The sequence below is a fragment of the Crinia signifera genome, chromosome 4 (genome assembly GCF_055691185.1).
Source record: "Crinia signifera chromosome 4, ASM5569118v1, whole genome shotgun sequence".
In the NCBI taxonomy this organism is placed as follows: domain Eukaryota; kingdom Metazoa; phylum Chordata; class Amphibia; order Anura; family Myobatrachidae; genus Crinia; species Crinia signifera.
The window spans coordinates 29,567,086-29,591,978 of record NC_139220.1 but is presented as its reverse complement, the minus strand read 5'-3'; the positions used below and the strand labels follow the sequence as shown (position 1 = coordinate 29,591,978).

The 24,893-nt window shown below is 45.8% G+C and overlaps 1 long non-coding RNA gene across 1 annotated transcript in view; it reads right to left on the bottom strand.

The window, feature by feature from the left end:
* Positions 1-933: 933 nt before the first annotated feature.
* LOC146072268 (uncharacterized) overlaps positions 934-24,893 on the bottom strand; it is a 25,735-nt gene continuing 1,775 nt past the window's right edge. The window contains exons 2-3 of the long non-coding RNA XR_014473017.1: positions 24,492-24,552; positions 934-1,165 (exon numbers count right to left, since the gene is read on the bottom strand). This is a non-coding gene — a long non-coding RNA (uncharacterized LOC146072268). The remainder of the gene's footprint in view (positions 1,166-24,491; positions 24,553-24,893) is intronic.

Here is a 24,893-nt window from a genome sequence, read left to right as displayed (position 1 = left end):
TCTCTGCTTCTGGGAACAGTAGATACAAGCTACTAGTGTCCATCAAAGGGGGAGAGTCCCAGCTTTTGGAATATACCCTCAGCAAAACTCCAAGTCAGACAGAACCTGAAATATCTGACTGGGAATAGCAATTAACAGGCTTGGATGGGGACCACTGCTTTGAAGTCAGATATCTCTGGTTTCCAAGGGCCGATTTTTAAAATTATTGTACCCATGGAAAGAGGGGACCTTCAGCTTTCAGACTATGGTCTTAAGACTCCTGGGGGGGTTCTGGGTACTCAGAAACCCCCCTGCGTGCGCTACTGCCATGCATTCCTATGTCCACAGCAGCAATTCCCATCACTAGTTCAAACAATCAATGGTTTTCCATTGATCATTTCCTGTCAACAATCTAAAGTACTAATCATTGGATGGAATTGGGTGACCAAACCTAGAGAGCAGAATGCTGTCAGCACAACTATGGAGTGGGGGTGTATAAATGAGGAACCAGATAGGATTGGCTGTAAGTCCAATCCAATGGGTTACCAAAGACACTGTAAATCTTGGGGACACAGGACAGCTGATACTGTATCATTGCACTCTACATATGAAAGCAACCTATACTTAACAATAGTCAGTCTCCATGTCATCACTGTGGCCAGAAAGGTGGCTCGTTGTACATATTGGGTGGAGTAATGGGAAAGGCTCATGGAAGGCTTTAATTTTATGGCCAACAAACATGAATACCACTTGTGGGTAACCAAATCTGGATTGATATCCCTATGGGTGCATATATTCATACAGCAGCCAATATTAGGGCTTGCAATTTGTCAATCCAGGAACTACTGTACTTAGTTGAAACGTTAAATATATCTTTGTTATACATGTTGCCATTTATGAGTTTTGTCAATGCTCAAAATAAGAGAATAAAGAATAATTACAGCTTGGTGCATTTTAATTTTAATAGTGGCAATCAGAGAGCAGGTGCGCCATACTGGTTATTGTTGTTCTTCACTAGGAGACCATCAGACAGTCTGAGAGTGTTGTGAATCTCTTATTCATTCCGCTCTGTGTTCCAAGTGGTTGGGGCTGCAATCCTGTCCCTTCAGCATTATTGGAGAACGCCGCTGTGGAGGATGCCTGGCTAAGATAAATAGCTGAAGACTGCAGCGAGACTGAAGTTTCTCTGAAAAAAAAAAAATATATGTTCTAGTTGCAGCCTCTAATTGGTGTAAGATGTGGAAAAATAAATAAGAGTAACATCAAGTAGATTTTTAATTAAACTGAACGTTACAGTTAACAATTTTCTGTGTAATATTCAGTCAGCAGAATTTCAAATACAGAAGTTTGCTGCATACCTTAAATCCAGTGAATCTCCCAAGGAACCACAGACGTTTTAACTTTAGTTGTGCATTCAACGCAAGTTCATATAGATATACACACACACACACACACACACAGGGGCAGAACTCTGGGAGGCAATGGAGTCATCTGCCTCCGGGCTCCTGCTCCCAAGGGGGCACCTCTCCTCCCCTGCTAGTTTCAAAAACTAATAAATCAGTTAATTGAAAGCCATTGATATCCCTTCTGTAACTGATTTCTGAAACATATATGTGTTCTTTCTCTCTTTCAATCTCTCTCTCAATATATATGTGTGTGTGTGTGTGTGTGTGTATAAAACACATATATTTCAGAACAGACACATACACTATTATATTATATAAGGTTGGGGGTGGGGGGGCACCAATATATATCTCGCCTCCGGGCAACTGTGACAAACTTACGCCACTGCACACACACACACAGAGTTTTATAAGCAGCAGAATTGTGTGTTGAGTGCAGGTATATATGTCCAAGGTTTCTGTCCTATAAGTTTAAAACCTCAGGAATGTGTTTGAAAATGACTTGGTAAGAGCTGTTCCAGTTTCTGTAAAAGCCAGATAAGGGTTCCTGGGGTGATGGATGGAGAGTGAGGGAGGGCTCCATCCATTAGGCCCAGTCTTTAGGCCCTTAGCCTCAGAGAAGGCTAATCAGTGCTTACACCTGTATGCGTGTGGTAAAATCCTGTCAGCCCGGACAAGAACACTCTCATTGCCTGGGGAGCAAGCTGCTGGCTTGCAGGGAGAGGCACCATTACTGCCTGATGCCAGTGATGTATCGGTATGCTATTTTGTTTCTCTCCTATACAGTAGAAAGAGGAAAACTTTATGTCCAGTGCAGGGCAGGCCAAGATTTATGTTTTATTTTTCCGTTTGCTGCAAATAAAAATAGCTGAGGCTATTTGTACCAACTGTGACTGGCATGTTACTGTTTAGTGTGGTAGATATGTCTTACTGTACTTTAGTTTCTCTAACTTAAAGCATAGGCAAGCAATGCAGAACAAAACCAGTTCTCCATAGAGTTGTATTCAATGCTGCGGTGAGGGGGGTTTGGTGATGGCTTATTTTCATCCTCGGCATCTAATCTCCCTCGCCATATTCAATGTGTGGCCGGGAACCTTGCCGACTCCCTTAAATGGTGAGGTTTGCCTCAAATGCAGCGCGTCTTTTGCATTTTGTGGCAAGTCCTGCTATTTTGATGGCCACACTCACCGTTTCCACCTCGCTGAAAAGAACGGCAAGTGAAGGGGACGGCGTTGAATACTCTTGATGGTGAGCTTTCGGCACTGCTCGCCGTATATCTCCCGTCAGCGGCATTGAATACCACCCATAGTGTGTGTGTGTGTGTCCCCCCTGAGCACTAGGGAGTACAGGTAGAGTCTCCGTATCCGGTGATCTGTTATCCAAAATATCTTCTTCATCGTCTACAGCAGTCCCAGGAGTGCATTGCGCGGGTGAGCAGGCGCGCTGGTGACGTCACAGGCACGCCTGCAAACTCACGCAGTGCACCCTTGGAACCGCTGAACAAGATCCTGAAGGCCGCCGTGGATGCCGAGGACGCCAGGGGATGCCCTGGGACCATTGGGGGGGACCAAGTATGTAAAAGAAAAAATCCAAAAAACGTATAAATCCCTTATCCGAAATGCTTGTGGAACCGAGCATTTCGGATAAGGCATACTCAACCTGTATCTACTATATAAAAGTGAAAATTTGTCCTTCTGTCTGTCTTTCTGCACAAATACACAGTTTACAAGCCAAGATTGTGAATTTTTACATGCAAGCTTACTAAAACACAGCCGAGGCTACTAGAAAAATTCGAACTCTAAAATAATTAATTAATTAAAAACCACAAATTTAAACTTGGGACACATATCAATTACAATCTGTGAACAAATACCATGGGGGTAATACACCCCTAGCACCCCTAGGGGTGGGGCAGCAGCACACCCTATATCAGGACATGCATGATATGTCAGTGATGACAGGGCTGCATGCAGGGCATTGTTATCGTTTCTGCATTGATAATAAGATAATTAATTAGATGCTCAGTTCAGTGGCGTAACTAAAGGGCCGCAGCTCCCGCGGTGGCAGGGAGGCGCCGGGGGTCTGCGGGTGCTGTTGTTTCTTCGCCAGCTCCCCACTGCTTGTGGGTGCAGCGGGGAGCTGGAAGGGGGGTCCGTGCGGCGCGGGGGTACCTGTGGTCAGGGACTCGGAAGAGCCTGGAGGTCCCTGCGGCGCTGATTATGAGTTGCCGGGGTCCCTGCAGCGAAGTGGAAATACTGCGCTACCGCCGTGCAGCGGCGCGGGAAGCACTTCTAACTTTGAAAACACTGGCCGCGGCCGCACACTGATTGGCTGAGATTCAGCCAATCAGCATGCGCCCATCCAATCAGCTGATGAACACCCATCCAATCAGATGAACACCCATCCAATCAGCTCCTAACTGCCATGTTACAGGCTGGTTTTGAATGTAGGAGCTAATTTGCTGGTTGTTTTTTACTCTCCACTTTATCACTTTTTGAAGCTTCATACATCTGGCCCAAAGTGCTTTTAAATGTTTTTCACAAATCTCTATGTAAGATCAGGCGAGTCTAGAATTATGGTAATGGATGGTCCCAGATCCAAATACACAAGTAGGGCAGATTTTTGCGCGGCGGAACTGCATGCCGAAAATGGGGCGTGGCCTCATGGGAAGGAGGTGTGGCATCACAAAAGGGGTGTGATATTACACTTTAGATCAGGCATGTCCAATGTTGGCCCCCCAGATGTTATGAAACTACACATCCCAGCATGCTTTGCCACAGTTTTGCTTTTAGAGAATGCTAAACTATTGCAAAGCATGCTGGGATGTGTAGTTTCAGAACATCTGGAGGGCCAACGTTGGACATGCCTGCTTTAGATCACACACTGTAATGCCCATTACACATTTTAGCAAACTCTGTAATACCCATTACACATAAAGCCACACGCCATAATGCCAATTACATAATATATAACAAACCGTAATGCCCATCACATATTTGACACATAAGTGCCGCTTACCTACATGCTCATTGCTAGGGGGTTCTTGCTTGATGCCAGGGGCGTCATGCTCGATGCCAAGGGGGCTTTGTGCTCATTGCCAGGTGGGAATACATGCTTGTTATCAAGAGGGAGTTAAATGCTCATTGCAAAGGGGACGTGAAATTGCTCATTGCCAAGGGGGAGGAGGAGAATTGCTCGTTGTCAAGGGGGGAGGGAATTGCTCGTTGCCAGGGCAGAAGGAATAGCTCGCTGCCAAAGAGGGGAGGGAATAGCTCATTGCCAAGGGGAGGAGGGAATTGCTCATTGCCAAGGGGGAGTGAGACAGCCGCTGGACGCACCTAATTTAAAGAAATGACAGCCGGGCAGAGAGCACTGTGCGCTGTAGTCTAAGCAGGAGCATCAATATTTTCAATTCTCCCGCTGGACTGCGAACCAATAGGAGCTCGTGGTCCGGCAGCCAATCAGGAGCGGCTATCAATACCACCAATGCCGCTCCTGATTGGCTGCCGGTGTTCCAGAGGGAGAACTGAAAATATTGATGCTCCTGCTTAGACAACTGCCGGGCAGTGCACAGCACTCTCTGCCCGGCTGTCACTTCTTTAAATAAGGTGCATCCAGCTTCTGTCTCACAGTCACTCCCACTTGGCAACGAGCAATACCCTTACTATACAGCCGGGCAGCGCACAGCTCTCTCTGCCTAGCTGTCATTTCATTACATTTTATGCTGCTGGCGGTCTAATGGGTGGTCCGGTGCACCCCCAGACCACCTCTTAGATTCGCCTATGTGTAAGATATAGATTGTAAGCATTGACTGTCTATAAATACCCAGTTTGTTTTATTACTGTCTCCTATTGTAAAGCGCAACGGAATATGCTGCACTATATAAGAAACTGTTGATAAATAAATAATAAATAAATAAATAAGATTTTCACTAGTTTTGACAAATAGGTACTTGTGTACTTTCACGGCTCCCATCGCATGCCATCGCATGCCATATGTAGTGGCATTCGATGGCATGCTATGCGATGTGATTTTCCCGTGTTTTTATGCATTTTTGATAAAATCGCATGCGATTGCATGAGATCGCATGCGATCTGATGCGATGCGATGCGATGTCATTTTTCACAGAAATTATGGACATGAGTTGAAATCATGTAAAATCCCCCCCATGTCATTTTTCACACTGTACCACCCCCACTATCAACGCCAACCTGAAGCATGGCGAGCACAGCGAGCCCGCGAGGGGCGGCGGTGTGCGTCCTACAACCTTTTCATACCCCCACTATCCACGTCGGCGTGGAGTTGAGAATAGAAAGTGTGGCGAGCGCAGCGAGCCACCGAGCCCGAAGCGTGGCGAGCGCAGCGAGCCCCGCGAGGGGACGCAGATACCTTCACAGGTATCAGTGTCCCCTCGCGGGCTTCACAGGTATCCGCGTCCCCGCGCGGGGCTCGCTGCGCTCGCCACGCTTCGGTTTCTATTCTCAACTCCACGCCGACGTGGATAGTGGGGGTATGAAAAGGTCGTAGGACGCGTACCGCCGCCCCTCGGGGGCTCGCTGTGCTCGCCATGCTTCAGGTTGGCGTTGATAGTGGGGGTGGTACAGTGTGAAAAATGACATTGGGGGGGGGATTTTACATGATTTCAACTCATGTCCATAATTTCTGTGAAAAATGACATCGCATCGCATCAGATCGCATGCGATCTCATGCGATCGCATGCGATTCGATTTTTCCCTGTACGATGCACATCGTGGGAGCCGTGAAAGTACACAAGTACCGACAAATATTCATAGAGGGTTTGGACATAGTGAGGTTTGTCAGTTAGATAACGGTCTAGGCTAGACTGCCTCTGGCAGAGAATGGTGATACCCCAAAAAGTTATTAATCCCTATGCTCTGGGAGCGATATAGTTAACAATATCAGCGGTAATCCCGGGTGAATAATACAGCGCGCACACACCCTGAACAATATTGTTCGGTGATGTCACCTGCTCCTAGCACGCATTGTTCACAATATAATCAACATTGAGCATGCAGCACAAGCAACAACAAGGCAAGGGGGTGTTTAACGATGCATGGGAGTGTACACACTAAATCTGGGTACACATTGGTGACAACAGAGTGCTGGCATCCACACTAGCTGACGCTGGCGCAATTAATGATGTGGGGGGCGGGGTCGCAGAAGCCAGCATGGCCCTCGTTAACTATGTGCTTTGTCGTCTGTACAAACAGACCCGTGGGAGGGGCTTCATTGATGATATTGAGCGTACACACTGTGCAATATTATAACCATTATCACTCAGAAGGGACAAAATTAGCAAAATTTATATATAGTTAATTCAACACTAATATGCTCCTGATCAGTGCTAGACAGTTTGTAGGAGTTGTAGATATTACACACTAAAATAATCCAACACAAAAGGGCACAGCTCTGGAGAACTTTACTATCCAAAGACTTTCCTGTCATTTTAGTTTTGGAGATGTCCTATCCATACTTGCCTACCTTAAACGTCTCCTCTCCACGAGAAGCCCGGAGAGGAGACACTCTGCAGCTTTTCTGGGGGTGGGGCTTGCCATCATTAATACCCCACCCCATTCCTGTAAATGCCATGATACGCTGCTCTTTGGGGAGGTGGGTGGTACTAAAGGACATGATTTGCATAATTTTTTCCCTTTCCCAAAGACTTGAGAATGACGGTATTTGACTGGCCGAGGGAGGGGGTGTGGGGGAAGATGGGCGGGGGCACAATTAATGTGAGAAGCTTGCCCACCCTTCCAGGGGCCTGTAGGAGGACCTTATTTTCGAGGCTCTCCAGGCCATTCTGGTAGGGTAGGTAAGTATGATCCTAACTCTATATGCAATTCTAGGTTTTGAACATTTAAAATGACAAAACCTGTGTATTGCCTGCTGGAAAACCTGGTATGCCGTGTCTTGTGAATGGCCAAGCTGTCAAGCCTGAGTATGCTGTCTATCGGCTACAAATAAAGAAACAACTTCTGTTTATCCAGTGTGTGTGATGTAGAGTTTAAGGGCAAAACACAGGTCTGTATGTATGAAACATAAATTATCCCTAATTGTCGGCATTGGCACAGCTGGCTTAAAGAAAATTACAAACAGAGCAGCCCCCAGTAGGATGCAGCGTCACTTTCTTCAGCCCTATTTCTCAGCTCTGCTTGGCAGTTACTGTATCAGTGCAGCTGGGGACTATCGACCATCAGTGGCAAACGCAGGACTTTTAAAAGGGGGTTTCCAAATGTAATCCAAAATCTCCCACTCTGCAGCGCATTGGAGTAAGAACGGGCGTCTGGGGGAGCAGTAACAGCTCTGAAAAATGTTTTTTTTTTACACTAGATACAGTATGGAATACAGTATTTTTATTTAACAGTACAAACGGTATATAGTATAGGCTGTTTCAAACATTTAAATAACATAAGTGCTCAGGAAAAGGTTAAACATATAAAAAATAAATAAATACATAACCATAATAGAAACAGTACTGCACTTTATAAGCTCATAATCTCCCACTTCATGGTAAGGCTCCTGTCTCTTCTGCCTGGCAGCTACTCTCTGGTCCATTGCGATGTTTGAGGGCTCAGTTCCACACATAGTAAATGTGGTAGAAGAAGCTGGTACACTGGGCATGTGCAGCAGCTCTGCTCTGTCCCTTACACTGCATGATGTGGTGGCAGCTCTATTGATCATTTCCATGCAGCCAGAACCCCCCCCCCCCCCCTGCATTTGCCTTTGCCTTTGCCTATATAGCAGTGTAAAAAGTTACAGAGTAGCAAACTAGCAAAGTTGGATTTTTGGTGTAGTCTTCCCTTAAAGTAATACTTATTACAGCATGCAGACACTATTTAAATATTTATTTTACAGTAGTTTGTATAAATCACCGCCCCGGGCGATAAACTAAATATGCGCACCGATACATATGGAGCTAAGATGTAAAACAAGCGTATTTGGTGGACAGAGACATAAACTGACCGGACGGTAGAGAGAACTGGGGTTGTGGGAGTAATGAAAGGCGGTGAGATCACAGTAGAGACTGGGTACATAATTCAGTAGCATAAGGGTTAGAAGTTGGGATGAGGACAGAGAAGGTGTTAAAGGTGGTGAATAAAATGAGAGACATGGGAAAAAGAAGGTAAAAATGACTGTCTGGCCATTACAATCTCTGGTGCAATTTATGCTCCATGCTCTGTAGTACCTCTCCCTCCCTGGGTTGATTAGACTTTGATTCACCGTCACGAAAGTCCCTGTGGGAGTCATTAGCCCTCTGTGTACCTGCCTTTCAAGCATGGGAACCTCTAATCAAAGGAAAAAGAGGGCACAGTAGAACAAGTTCTAGATGTATGTGATCTGAACCAAACAGATACTGTGCTGGCATTAACTCTTCATGGCTACGTAGAAGCATGCCGTAATGGCGTGATCTGGGGCAATAGTGCATGTATGGGAATCATAGGGAAAAAAGGAAATGTTTTACATGGAAACACAAGAGGCTGATGGATTCCCTTGCCAGCTGTAACAAGCTTCCCTTTATTGCTGATCAGCGTTATTCCAGCTGATCCCAGTCTCTGTCTCCTCTCTGCAGATTATTAATGGCTTCTGCCTTAACTTTATGGTACGGCAGCAATAGCTGTCGAATCAGTACTGCCGATATATGTATACTTATTTATTGGAAAGGGTTGGTATTCTGAATATTATGGCAGTAAAAAATATTCCAAAAAACAATATTATGCTGACTACAATGGGCGTTAGTGTTGCTAGTATAGTAATTACGTAACTGGTGTCATTTTTATAAGGCGAGCAAAATACAATATAATGTACAGTAGTGAGGCACATATAAAAAGATGGCGCAACAATCAGATCGGATCTTTAGGGGAGTATCCAATTAGATGCGATCATTTTTCTTCCAGAAAAAAAATATATTATTACGATTTTAGCCAGATGGTCATTATCGAGTTATCCATTTATAGCCTTTTTGTTTTTACAGTAAAAATTACCCATTTTCGGGCAACAAATTCCCGATCCATGGTGTTATCTCAGCTCCGAGGGCAGATTTTCCCAATAAGTGCATGGTATCAGGGATAATTGGAAAGCTGAATCCGCTAGCTGCGATAAATTTCTGCCAGACATTGTCAGACTGGAAGGGTAAGGGCCCACCAGCTGAGTCCGCCGCGTGATGTCATAATGTGTAATGTTGTGATGCAAGATGGATCTGGATTATTTTTTTCAAAAGTAAGCAAGTATGACCTAGATAATATTTACAAAGCTTATAAATATGACATGCATGAAAGACATTTAAAATACTGTGTACATTGTAAATTGATGACTCCTCTATCGAATGTCAGTGAGCCGCACCCGTGATTATTTATGGGTAATGCCAAAGATAAAGTTTTCAAGTGATTCCTCAGTGCTCTCAGGGGCAAAGGTCGGTGTTTAAAGTTTTCACCTGAAACATACTATACTCTAGCTGCTCTGTCTTGTGTCTGGTTTCCATAGGGATAATGGATTATCTATGGATTATGTTCCATAGTCTGTTATCTGTTTACAAGTTGAAGTTCTTCAAGTAACTAAAAATAATATTGTTTTCTTATTTTCTGGGGCTTTTTTTGTGATAGTCCTGTGTCCCACCCGGGGGCCGGGCTGGCAGTGTCCCGTGGTGGAGGGGGGGGGGGGGGGCAATTGGGAGTCCCCCCTGCCCGGCAAGAGCAGCAGTGAATAGATGCTGTGCGCTGGCCCTTCCCCACAGTGATGAAAACGGGGCGTGGTCTTGCAAGGAGTGATGCGATTTGTAGGCCAGGACCCCTACTCGCTAGGCCACACCCCCAAATTACGGGTGCTCGCAACGGTCCCAGGGGAGGGAGGTATGCCTTGACTGAAGTGCACCCTGGAGAATATATTATATCTATAAACTTTAGACTTTGTAGAACCAGGATCTGCCGTACCAGAGGTCCCCAATCAGTGATCTATTCAGTGATCACCAACTGTTCTGCAGAGCAATGTTGACCACTGCATTTCCTAACTGATACCCCCACCCACAACACACTGAGACCCGCAGGTAGGACAATGGGACAGTTTCCAATTAGCGGGAATGTCTTACTGTAATTGGGAAAGTTGGGAGGTAAGCATTATAGGCCCTTATTCTGGTTCACTTGCTCTGGTGTGAATTCGCACTGGGACCGATGTTTTGTGTATGCGCAGCAGCATGTGTACGTGCTAGGAGTATGCGAACTCTGCGCAAAATCTGTTCGCCGAGTGCACGCTCCCTGCCTTTTGAGCAGTGGGTGGAGAGGGGCGTGGGGCGCCGGCCTGGACCATTAGCATATGTGAACAGCCAACGTTTCATGGGCGTTCCCATAAAAACCTGGCGTACACATGCTAATGCGTTGGTGATGTACATGCGTGGGGTGGTCTGCTGACATAACCCGGATTTAGGCAAATTCCATGGAATTCTACATGCTTATGTACAAGTGGTCTGGACCACCCTTACATATGCGTGTGCCTTCACCATCGTTCGATGGTCGGCGACCATCGAAAGATGGGGGAGGTTCTAACTGGCATGCGAATGGATTTTTATGTAAAACATCCATTTGCATGCTGGGTGAATGAACCCGGTGTGCAAAGGGGTGGGGGGGGGGGCGGGCATACCACAAACGCAGGGCGGATTCTGGTTGACTCTCAAGGGTGTAAATTTGTGCCCGAGCGAGTCAACCAGAGTAAGAGCCATACTGAATTCTCTTCACTAGAGTGTCTCCCCATGGGAACTGACTAGATCTGTGTTTTGCACATACAGTACATGGATATCTGGGGATGCGGTCTTTGGTCTACAGCAGTGGTAGCCAACCCTAGCCCTCGAGAGCTACCAACAGTTCACATTTTCCAGACAACCTAGCTGCTGCACAGCTGCACTCATTAATCACTGACACATTTTAAAAGATCTACAGGTGGAGCTAATTAGCTCACTTGTGATTCTGTGAGGAGACCTGCAAAACATGCACTGTTGGTAGCTCTCGAGGACTAGGGTTGGCTACCCCAGGTCTACAGCATTATGGTCGACAGTCATTAGGTACACCATTTGGTCGACATGGGAAAAGGTCGACATGGGTCTTTGTCGACATGGGAAAAGGTTGACATGGTTCTAGGAACGAATGGTCATTAGTTTGACAGGTCATTAGTTCGACATTGTCTAGGTCGACAGTCAAAAGGTCGACATCCAGTTTTTCACTGTTTTTCGAGCTGACATGTGCCGACAGGCGGTATTTCATGCCCTACCATCCACTAGGTGAGAGAATAAAATAGTGTGCCGAGCGGTGGCACCGTGCCTGACGCATGGCGAGCGCAGCGAGCGATGCGAGGGGATGCAGTGCACTTTAAACTATGTACATGTTGACTGTGTAGACATTCAGGTAAAAACCAGATGTCGATCTTTTCACTGTCGACATAGACAATGTCGAACTAATGACCTGTCGAACCAATGACCTTTCGACCTAGATGCATGTCGACCTTTTCCCATGTCGACCTAGACCCACGTCGACCTTTTCCCATGTTGACTTAATAGTGTCGACCTAATGACTGTTGACCTTGTCCCATGTCGACTTAATGGTGTCGACCTAATGACTGTCGACCATAATGCTGTAGACCAAATGATCCCAACCCGGATATCTGTTAGGTAGAAAATGACACTATAGTAATACAGTAAATAGGTGCATATGAGAGGCATTGAAGCCCTGCCTTCCAAGTTGCTAGAGGTCTATGCCATATTGTCGCACTGTTGCGATGACACATGGTTATGAAAATCCACACCCCCACATTTTGTATCTATTCATTTGAGTTTAAAATCCGAAATCATGGTTAAAAAAAAACACTTCCTGTGACTCCGTATTCCAGAACTTTCAATGCTTCTGAATCATAGGCCCTATACAACCCAATACTCGCCCTCGGTAACAGCCTCATTTGTTTAACCAGGCATTTAATTAATGCATATCCATCTGTCCTACGCTCAGCGTCTATCTCCTATTATGAAATGTTCATAGGATATATTCATCCTGCTTTTCAGACTATTGTAATTGTTTGTTCTATTGTGTAATTGGAACAGGCCGAAGTCTCCGTGGAAGAGAAATGCTGTATAAGTAAAGTTTATCATTGTTTTTAATATTCATTGTGTTCCATTTCCACGCACGGCAGCTTATGTTGGTGTGGGGATGCGAAATCCAATATGAATAAATATATACTATGGCGTCATTTCTTACTCAGATGTGTTTTCAGCAGTTTAAGACACCGCGCAATTTCATGAGTGAGCGATTTGACACATTCACCAATCTGAAAAAATCTCTGAAATATTTGAATGCTGCAGCAGGTTCCGGCGGGTTCGGGAAATACTGCTGAAACGGTATATGCTGATCCGCAGTAAGTATAACGGATGATTCTGGGGAGTGAAAATTACAGTTTTTCATATTACATAGAAGATCCATTGTTGTAGTAATATATTTCTTTGGCGCACCACATTATGGCTAGAAGTGGCCGCCCCTCAATGTCGCAACGTCCCCACCACCACCACCTTGATTATACTCACTTACACCGGGGAGGGCTGCTGGTCATCAGATCTTCCTGCTACTGTGACCTCTGGTGCTGTAAAGTGAGCAGCCACTTTATAGCATCACTTTATTGCACCAGAGGTCACAGGAGCAGCAGGGAGCCCCCGATGACCTTACTTTGTACAATTAGTTTAAGCTGAGAACCTTATTTTGGTCCACATGCAAAGTAAAATTGTGGTGATGGAGAAGGGGTATTTTTGGTGCTGCTTTGACAGTCGGGAGGTCCCAACATTAAGGATGGGGGATGACACGTAATGTTGTGCCTAAATTCGACCCTGGGGAGCTCCCGATCCTGTTCCCGCTTTGCTTATCTTGATCTCGTGAACTTGTTCTCCCTGCCCCAACTGCCTCTTTATCAGGTGGAAAGTTTGGGTAGACTCCTCTTCTCCTGGTTCTTGGTGGGTGGCACTGGGCAGTGACACCATTATCAAGTACTGCATCATGCTCCAACTGTGATGCAGACACAGAGCCAGCATTTTCCATTCATTTCATGTCAGCATATAGCACCTCATGAATGGATGCACAAATCAGCGAAAAATGCCAGAATCGCTCACATTTGTTATATCAATTCAAATAAAAATGTGTAGAAAAAAAAAAGCCCATTCTGCCATGATCCCGATTCTATTCTGTTGCTAAAGACAGCATTGAATAAAAAGCCGCCGCTATTTCACCCGTCGGGAATACCCCCCTATATTTACTTTATAAAGGTAAACATAACAGGTCATTATGCTTAATAAAAATGTTTGCTTGGCAATTGTCACACCTGTTTTGATGCTTAATAAAAATGTTTGCTTGGCAATTGTCACACCTGTTTTGACAAATTTACTTAGCTCTCAAAAGGTTCACTTGTTCTTGCTGGGAAATGTCATACCTCTGTCCAGAGGTGTAACTCTGGGAGGTAATGGAGTCATCTGCCACCAGGCTCCTGCTCCCAAGGGGGCACCTCTCCTCCCCTGCCAGTTTGATACAGTTAATTGAAAGCCATCAATATCGTTTCTGTGGCTGACTTCTCTTCCTGCCATTTTTGCAAGTGTCACACCCTGTATTAGAACCCAAGACCTGTCCTACTGGAGTCAGACACCTTACTGAGCTATTTGGGGGGCACCAATATTTATCTTGCCTCCAAGCAACTGGAATGAACTTGCCTCTGTGCCGTTACTCTTAACATGCATTAAGTATACTGGCACTTGTAGTCCTACAGCAGCCAGATAATCATTGGTTGTTGACCTCCGCCAAAGGCCAACGTTAACCAGGAAGGGAATGACAGAGCCTCCTGTGTCTTACGGTGCAATAACAGCTGTACAGCCACCGCCAGCCTTTCTCCGGACTACATTATTTCCCCCGTGCTCCGGGGTTAAACGCTGAGCACTCAGCAAGAGACAGGGACACGAAATTCCACTTGGCAGATTTGTTTGCACAAAGGAATTAGCCCAAAAGGTAACATCCTGTGACAGTACAAGGCGGCAGAAGATGTGTAATGATCAAAAAGCTGTGTCAATAATGAACAGCAAAGAGCCAGTGATCATTATTTGCTCGCGACTAATCCACACTTGAAAAAGCGATGTCTGCTCCTGAGTCTCCCACATACTATTTGCACTGATATTATCCTATTCCTTCCCTCTGTTTTTTTTTTTTTTTCGGTCCTCTTGCTGACTCATCCAAATGTTTGGAATTCATGCCAGGGGTTGTATATCTAAGTGGATATGAAGGATGAGCAGACCTGAGAGATTGCGAGAGAAGACAGGAGCTATTGTTCTGGGAACATATTCAAAATATGCATTTACTTGCAATTTATGAAGAAGGATTTTTTTTCGTCCCATTTCGTTTAATACATCTGCAATTGATATAAATCTTGGAATTGTGCTTTGCTCAGCTCCGGGGCTTCTACCGCTGTCTCCCTCACACACAACATGATATCCCGCTCCTTAACCACCCCCTATGTGCTTTTTGCCATTCAGATTATGTTACACTGAAGCACCAGTTTATTATCTTTTTTTCCCTTTGTATGGTTTCATATTTTTTGTGATGTCAGTAGTTTTTTTGTTTTGTTTTATGTTTTATGAAGTGCTTTTAGTTTTGCACCCAGTGTATGATAGTTGCTGTAGCATTAGTTATTTTCCCATTATCACCGCAATTTGCGCTTTTTTTGTCCCATCGCACAATTTTTGTGTTTACTTTTTTTAAAATATTTGTTTATTGCTTTTTTGTTCAAAAAGTTGATTTGCCAGCAACAGATAGTATTAACATCAACCCTTTAAGTGCCAATATCTATGTGAGCAATGTTCAAAATATCCACTAAAAATGCCAGCGCCGCTCACATTTGTTATATAAATTCAAATAAAAAAATGTTGTGTAAAAAAAAGATTATATTTACTATATAGGTTAAACATTGCAGGTCATTATGATGAATAAAAAGGTTTGCTTGGCAATTTGAGCCCCCATTTTGACATATTTACTTGGCACTCCAAGAGTTAATATTTGATACAGATTGAATCTCCCATATATGAAAAGCCAATAGCTAACAAATACCAAAATACAAACCATCTGGGTGTGATTGTGATAGTGACTCCTCTCCTTTCTGATGGTTCAATGGGGGTAATTCAGACCTGATCACACTGCCACAAATTCACATGGCGACTGATTATCGACAGAATGTGTTCAGCAAGTGTTGCATGTGTTCAGCCAGCAATGGACTGGGACGGCGAAACGGCCCTGGCATTTGTGCACGTGCGCGACCTTTGACGCACAAGCTGGGCGTGCGCACACATGTACCACGCATGCGCACGCTGCCTCTCCTGGCTGGCAGGAGAGAGAGGAATAGCGGTATGTGGTACCCCCCTCTCTACTGGACCTCAGTGGTGCACACAGAGCCGCCAGACCCACTGCAAGTCCAGCGGCTCTCCCTGTGTGCCTCCACTTTGCACACAGAAATCGGCCCATCTGGCCATTGGCAAAAGTGGCAGGTGGCCAGTCCGGCCCTGCATTCAGCCCATTGTACGCAGGCGCGAGGCCATCCTGCAATAAAAGCTTGCCACTTTTTTGATCACTGGATAAAACCAAGGTGATCGACAGAAAGTAGGCGTCTGGGGGTGGTAACCGTTTGTTTAGTGGGAGTGCCAAGAAAAATGCAGGCGTGACACAAAAAAATGCTGGGAGTAACAGGGAAAACCCAGCTGGACTCAAACGTTTTATGGTAGTTGTGTAACATTAGGTCCAGGCCGGATATGTCTGTTGTCATCAACCCCCCCTAGTAAGTCTCTCGCTTCTCTGAGCCTGCGATGAGTGGAGCCCAGTGTTAAAATCATTTATTGGTCAGCGACTTACAAATGGATTTGAACATATTTGCACCAGCAGCAGCGCAATCAAGTCTGAATTACCCCCAATGTAAACAGACTCTGCTTCATGCGCAGAATTATTAAGACTGTATATATAAAGTGCGTTTGAAACATAAATGCATTTCAAGCTTAGGGCCTCACTCAGACCTGATCGCTGTTCCTGTCAATTATCAATATACAGCGCGTGCGTATTAGCCACAAGGCTCATGTGCTGCCGCACATAGCAACAAAATTCCTTATGTCTATGCAGTCGCAGTTTCGTCACTCTAGTCGCTATTTGACTGACAGGAAGCCTCCATTTCTGTGTGCCACCCTGCCATGTTCTAGGTGTGCCAGAAAAAATGCAGGTGTACCCAGGCGTTATCAGGGAGGGAGTGTGATGTCAGTTCCAGCCTCAACCAGCCAGATTCTGTCACACCGGTGTGGAAGGGGCAGAGTTATGCACACTGGCACAGTCTGGGAAAATCATTTGACTTAGGTCCCATCCAAAAGACATCTAATTATTGTATGCAATATTGTAAACTATGGAAAAATGTCAATTCTAAAAAACTTCTGGTCCCAAGTATTGTTCATCAAACTATGCTATATCCTGCTGGCACAGCTGTACTCACTGTTATACACATTTTTAAATGGTGCAGAACTTGAAAATATCGGAGTGTCATACAGCTTACCAACCAGTAAGTGTACAGTATGTAGGTATTAGGAAGTGGTGCAGAATGCTGGAACAACAGATAGAACAACAGGTAATCGTAGGTCTAACTGGATCAAAATGAAGCAGTACTGTATCCCACTGTGATACTCTCACACAGTCCCAAGTTGGCTCCACACATGCTCAGTAGTAGCCTCAGCACCCATCTTGGTAAAGGGAATGAAGCTTCCCTTGATTAGAAACAACATGTAGTCTGCACAGCTGTGCTCTCCTCTTTTAACACCAATAGGGGAATTCAATTAATTTTACCCCCCAAAAAAATGCTCAATTTTTTTCCGCTAATTTAAGTACAGTAGTTCCCTTTTTTCTGTGGTAAAATGTACCCAGTTTCTTGTGAAAACACAGCGGTACAGGGATTTATGCCAGCTCCCTGTGTTTTTATGATCATGAAAAAATAGCACTTATTGTGGTTTTTGTTTCTCCTGTCACTAGGCTGGAGAAACAAAATCCCTGATAATGTCAGCTATCAGCATCAATTGGATCACTGCAGTTCATTGAATTTCCCCCATATTATGAATACAATTTTAAGACACCAAAATCACCAAAAATATGATTAATTACAAAAATACAAATATTATTAAATCATACCTCCCAACTGTCCCGCTAGCCTCTATTCAGCGGCTGAAAATGGGGGCGTGGTCTAATTTACATAAGCTGCACCCTCATTTGCATACACCACGCCCCTATTTTGGGGCGCTCGCGCGGCTACGCCCTATTCTTAAATTGAAACAGTTGGGAGGAATGATTAAATCCTTTTGCTTACCTCTTTTAACATGTGAATGCTACAGTCTGTACTCGGACTTTTATGACAATTACAAATGTATTAATAATATATTTAGCATTGTTCCTACTAAACAGCTGCAAATATCTCTTTTCTAACATGCCACAATGATGATTCCTGTTATCTTAATGCAGAAATGGTGATCAGCTGATTTTCCAATATTGCATCTATAATCCAGTGTCATAAATTAAAATAAATGTAGAAATTAAATTGTCGTAAGTGTACAATTGCAATTAATGCAATGCAATCTATTTCTTTTTAATGGAAATATATGTTCCAAGATTTGTTTATGTTAAACAATCTGTGCATTGTACTAAACCCAGATGGTTCATTAATTCACAGAGATGAAAGTGAATCACTGCTGGGCTGCACTTCTATTAGCTAATTGATAACCAACTTACTTTTTTATTAATACTGCTCATCACAAACATAATTGCAGATTGGAGGGGGGGGGGGTTAATTATGCCCCAAAATGCATTTATGAGAAAATCTGACTGGATGCAACGTTAGATCTCCGCCAAAATTCTGGTTTGAGACCACTCACCACAAAAAAGTCAACTTTTTGAAGGATTGTAGGACTGTATGAATACAATAAGGTCTGCGGTAGCCTTACTGAAGGGCCTATATTACAACAGTGGGGCACTGCAAGTGCAGTGATAGGATGCTATGGCAGTATCTGCAAAACTATAGCCTATAGGCAGGGCCGTAGAGAGCTGGGCCACTTTTTGTGTGCCCTAATTGTGGAATAAGCGTGACCATACCACCTAAAAAAAAAAAATATGAAAACAGGAGGCACTATGAGCTAATGGGGGAAATTTACTAAAATGTGAAATACACTTCACAGGTCATGTTGCTATGGGCAACCAATCAGAGCCTGTCTACTATCTCCTAGAGGGTGAAAAATAAATAAGAAGTAGCTTCTGATTGGTTGCCATAGCAACATGACCTGTGAAGTGTATTTCATATCTTAGTAAATTTCCCCCAAAGTGTGTTGTGTAGACACCATGAAATAATTATTAATAACACACTTTTCACAGAGAAATCCATTGTGATTTAAAAGCATTAAAAATGCATAAGTAACACAGTAAAATACTTCAGCTAAATGTATGGTGTACAAACACCAGAAATGCCCCAAATCCTATTTTCAAGTTTATTGCAGCACAGATAACTGCTGATCACTGCTGATAACTTATACAGATGAATGTATTTTACCATACAGCAACTCTGCACATAGTAAAGTATACCTGTCTATCAATGGCTAAGACCCTACTTTACCTCCGATACAGTCTGAATTCCTCCCCACACCCAAAGGCGCTGTATTGGTCTAAGACAGGCATGCCCAAATTGCGGCCCGTGCTGTCATTTCAAGTGGCCCCAGGCTCCAGCTGGAAGCAGGCAGAGCATCAGATGTGGGAAGCACAGCACAGGACACTAAAGGTGGAGCCCCGGCGAGCGCGCCTTTACCTTGATGTCTGCTGCACTGAGGAGGTGCCGGCCGCCACAGTCAGATGTGTTTGGCGTCCTACACCTGCTGCTGCAAATCGTATATCACCCTACTCCACAATCACAGTGACAGCAGTGTTTGGGGAGGGGACAACAAGGGGGAAGCTTGCTCCCGTAACATGCAGAGCGGAGGAGGGCAGCAGCGGGAGCCCAAGCATCTCCTGTCCTTGCAGTGCTTGCTTTGCCTCTCCGTCCTCTGGCTCACACAAGGGGCTGGGAAACATACAGAGAAGGGAGGGGGCAGAGTGGAGGACATGCAGTGAAGGAGGGTCAGGCTGGGGGACATACAGTGAATGGAGGCAGTGATGGCCATTCAGAGAAAGGGGAGCAGGGGCAGGCTGGGGGACATACAGTGAATGGGGGCAGAGTGGGGTACATAGTGAATGGGGGTCATACAGTAAATGGTAGTCATACAGTGAAGGAGGGTCAGGCTTGGGGACATACAATGAATGGAGGCAATGAATGGTCATTAAGAGAAGGGGGGCAGGCTGGGGGACAGAGTGAATGGGTGCAGAGTGGGGAACATACAGTGAATGGGGGACATACAGTGAATGGGGGCAGGCTGGGGGACATAGAGTGAATGGGGGCAGAGTAGGGGACCATTCTGATGTGATTAATGATTCAAAGAATGTCAGGCTGAATGGCCGGCCCCCACACATTTACACCTCACCAAATCTGGCCCTCGTCGCAAAAAGTTTGGACACCCCTGGTCTAAGATCTGCTGACAATGGAGATCACTAGAATACACTGAGGGTACGAGCATGTTCCCTGAACCAGCATAAGAGGACATGTACTTTGGGCCTGATTCAGACCAGGGCTGCGTATATTAGCTGCCTACGAGCAGGTAAACGATGTCTGCGGACTCCGCTGAACATCAGCTCCCCACAACCTGCCCCCCGACCACCTGAATCAGCTCATTAGCATACGAGCTGATTCATTCGCACACACATACGCTTGCATGCGGCTGCATGGGAGAGAAATCATTCGATGGTCTCCCACCATCGAATGATTTTTCTCCCCTTCGCTAAGTCATTGTAGACTGACTTTTATTCTGGCCGCAGACGGCCAAAGACAGGGTGGGCACAGGCGTCATGTGACGTCAGCCACCCGCCCCAAGCAGTTCGTAGGGAAACACCCAGCGTTTCTATGGGTGTGCCCACCGTTTTTTGTGGGTACACCCATGAAGAGCCAGGGCTGCTGACAGGGGGGTGCTGTGGGTACAGCTGTCCCGGGCCCCGGCCTCTGGAAGGGCCCGGGCAGCTCATTTTGCCCACCACAACCCTCTGCTGTGCCGCCTGCGCTGGGACTCAGCAGGCACCGAAGCACAGGCTTCTTCAATGCAAGACGCCGGCAGTCAATTAAAATTCTGCACTGGCTTTTGAGCCAATCAGAGCTGGTGTAACGTTAGCCAATCAGAGCGGCTGCCGGTACAAGAGCTCTGATTGGCTCACCAGCCGGTGCTGCACTTTAGTTGGCGTCTTGCATTGAAGAAGCCTGTGCTTCAGGGCCTGCTGAGTCAGGTGGTGAATGAAGGGAGGGGGCCCGGACTGGAAATCAGTCCCAGGCCCCAAAATTCCTAGTGGCAGCCCTGCCTGCAGTGAACTCCCTGGAAAGTGTGAAACTCACCAAAGGCATCAGACGGGGGAGCGAATTCGTCCCGCAGCGAGTGCATCTGAATTACCCCCTTTGTGCACAAGGGAGAAATGTACCTTACAAAAAATGCAGAAGCTAACTAATGGAGACGTTGCACATAGCAACCAGATTTCCCATCATTAGCATGTGCTTGATAAATGTATATGAGAAACATTTGACTAGATTTGCTACATCTCCCCTAACAGTGCTTTATCCTGTTGGAAGTGGAGAGTGGTTAACCAGCTCCTAACTGTCATTTTTAAAACACAGCCTGGCCATAGTAACATCCCATCTTCAATAGAACTCCCATCTTATTCAGTGTATTGACAATTTTCCATTGATTTATCAGCTAACCCTATCGCTAACCCTAACCTAACCCTAACATCTACTGTTGACATTACATCTTTCAACATTCTGACATTGTGAATGCCGACATGCTAAATATGGACATTCAGTTGATATTCCGACCATGTTTGCCGGCATGCTGAAGTTATTGCATGCAAAAGTGCTACACTAAAAGTAATATATATGGTTCAATCTAGACCATTTTGCAAACCACTTAGGGGTAGATGTATGAAGCAGTGATAAGGTGCCTGGTACTCACAGGCCAATCAGCTCCTGACTGTTAAAATACAGGCTGGGTTTAAAAAGGGACAATTAGGCGCTGATTGGCCGAAGATAAAGTATCAGGCACTTTATCACTTCTCTCTTGCACTTTATCACTTCTCTCTCTCTTCTCTCTTCTGCTTCGTACATCTACCAATCTGTGCTGGAGCTTGAATTACAACTCAAACATTGAAGCTCAACTGGTAGAACAAACCTTTTATGAACTACTTCTGACAACTTGCAATGAGTACTGTACATTGAAGAAATCAGGACCATGGACAGCACCTTGATCTGAGCCTATTCCATTGTAACAACACTTTCTCCTGTCCTTAGCTTGACATTAACACATTCCACTACCCTTGAGTGAGTTTAACAAGTTGCTTTGGATATTTTTAAAGTGACATCTGCCAGATGTCTGGTACTGTAGCTTGAAACACATCATTACAATAAGTTGTTTCGGTACTCTTTAGATTGAAGGGCGCCCACGATTTTGATCGTGGGCATCGTAAGGAAAAAAAAAATCGCGTTGGTCGCATCGCATGCGACCAAAAAAATTGCATGCGATGCGACCGACGTGATGACCGCGATTTCCCATAGGGAACAATGTTAAATGTCCCAATTGACCCGAATTCCCATAGGGAACAATGTTAAATGTCCCAATTGACCCGATTTTCCATAGGGAACTATGTTAAATGGCCCACAGAGGCCAAATAGGCACCCTGAAGTGTGAAATGGCCCCCCCAATTGTTAACGCCACCCCACGATCAACGTCAACCCGAAGCGTGGCGAGCGCTGCGAGCCCGCGAGGGGCGGCGGTATGCGTCCTACGACCTTTTCATACCCCCACTATCCACGTCGGCGGGGAGTTGAGAATAGAAAGTGTGGCGAGCGCAGCGAGCCACCGAGCCCGAAGCGTGGCGAGCACAGCAAGCCCCGCGAGAGGATGCGGACACCTGTGAAGCCCGCGAGGGGAGGCGTATACCTGTGAAGGTGTCCGCGTCCCCTCGCGGGGCTCGCTGCGCTCGACACGCTTCGGGCTCGGTGGCTCGCTGCGCTCGCCACACTTTCTATTCTCAACTCCACGCCGACGTGGATAGTGGGGGTATGAAAAGGTCGGAGGACGTGTGCCGCCGCCCCTCGCGGGCTCGTTGTGCTCGCCACGCTTCGGGTTGACGTTGATCGTGGGGTGGCGTTAACAATTGGGGGGGCCATTTCACACTTCAGGGTGCCTATTTGGCCTCTGTGGGCCATTCAACATTGTTCCCTATGGAAAATCGGGTCAATTGGGACATTTAACATTGTTTCCTATGGAAAATCGGGTCAATTGGGACATTTAACATTGTTTCCTATGGAAAATCGGGTCAATTGGGACATTTAACATTGTTCCCTATGGGAAATAGCGGTCATCGCGTCGGTCGCATCGCATGCGATTTTTTAGTGCATGCGATGCCCGCGATGGCCGCGATGGGCGCCCTTCTAGGTAAAGAGTACCGTTGTTTCCTATTATTACTGGTCTGCCATGCACTAAATTACAACGCAGAGGATGAAGCTGGCATCCATGAGCTGTAACAAGAATTATACCTAACCAAAGGCAATGTAGGAGAATGATGTGGTCACTAGGTCCACTCAATCAACGTCGACATACATTGGGTCTAACACTGGAGGTCGACGGGTTCTAGATTGACAACTGAAATAGGTCGACATGACTAAGGTCAACAGGACCGGAAGGTTGACACAAGCATTAGGTTGACAATAGGAAGGTAGACATTAGGTAGACACAATGCCGACATGACTTTTTAATGTTATTTTTTTAGCTGACATGTGCTGCCAAGCAGTATTTCATACCCTACCATTCACTATGGCATGGTGGGACAATCTAAAATTGTGCCAAGTGCATCGAGGGGACGCGGTACACTTAGACAGGGTCCATGTCGACTCTGTTGACATTTGGGGCAAAAAAAAAACGTGAAAAACGCATGTCAAACTTTTGACTGTCGACCTAATGCTTGTGTTAACCTTTCGTGCTTGTCAACCTTAAGGTGGCCATACACATGCAGATTTATCTTCAGATCTGGCTGGTTGGAACAAAAACATGGTTATGCATGAGAGCAAATGACAGTTGACCATTTGCTTGGAAATGCTGGGAAACTGCCAAACTGTCACTCATCCATAACCATGTTTTTGTTCCAACCAGCCAGATCTGAAGATAAATCTTACTAGTGTATGGGCACCTTTAGCCATGCCTACCTATTTCAACCTAAGCCTTGTCGACCTTCAGTGGTCGACCCAATGTATGTCAACGTTCATTGAGTCGTCTCAGTGACTCATATCTGTAGAAGAGTCCAGTATCGGCTTTCAGATACCATGTACACTTGTACTACCATGGTTATTCTGGTTGATTCACTCGGATGTGAATTTGCATCCTTGTGAGTCAACCTAACTGCCGCCCCACCATTCACAAGGCGCGTTCCTTCTCACTGGCTGCCAATGGATGTTTTACATAAACATCCATTCACAGCCTGCGGGGGGACATCCACATCATTCGATGGTCGGAGACACATCCGATGGTCGGAGACATATGAGTGCACGTTCAGTAGGAAGTGGGCGGGCAGCTGACATCCGGCGATGTCATCTGCCCGCCACGGCGCCTACGTCACGACCTCATTAGCATGAGAACGTGCAGTGTTTCAAACTAATGGAGCTGCCCGCTGCCCCACGTCCCTCTCTGCCCCCGCCCGCTGTCCTGGGTGCGTGCAACCCAGTGGCGTAACTATAAATTTTGCTCCCCCCTGCCAAAATAGTTTCTGGCGCCCCCCTCTCCTCTTGATAATGCCCCTTACACATTACGCCACACACTGTAATACATAAGCATAACCCTCCCCATATCCCATAGCAAATACCACAATGACCCTTCCCAGTGCTGTACTAATAGAGAATAGTGCTTACCCGCATGCTTCAAATTGTGTGTCATTTCACGCGGTCTTGTTTCTGTTGGTCTGTGCATCTTCTGACAGCAGCCGACAGGAGGCAGGGAGGCATGGATACACATGAGGAGATAGCAGAGGTACAGATGTGGAAGGCAATAGAGGAACACATGAGAAGGATGCAGAGGAACACATGGAGGGGAAGGGGTCAGAGGTAGAGATATCATAGGGAGCAGAGCCATGGAAAGTGTGTGGGGGGGGGGGGTAACAGATAGAGGTGATGTACAGTATATATAGGAAAGTGAACAGAGGCACAGATAGCAAAGGGGACAAAGGCATAGAATGGGCAGGGGCACACATGGGGTGGGCAGAAGCAGGGGCACACATGGGGTGGGCAGGAGCACATATAAGGTAGGCAGGAGCA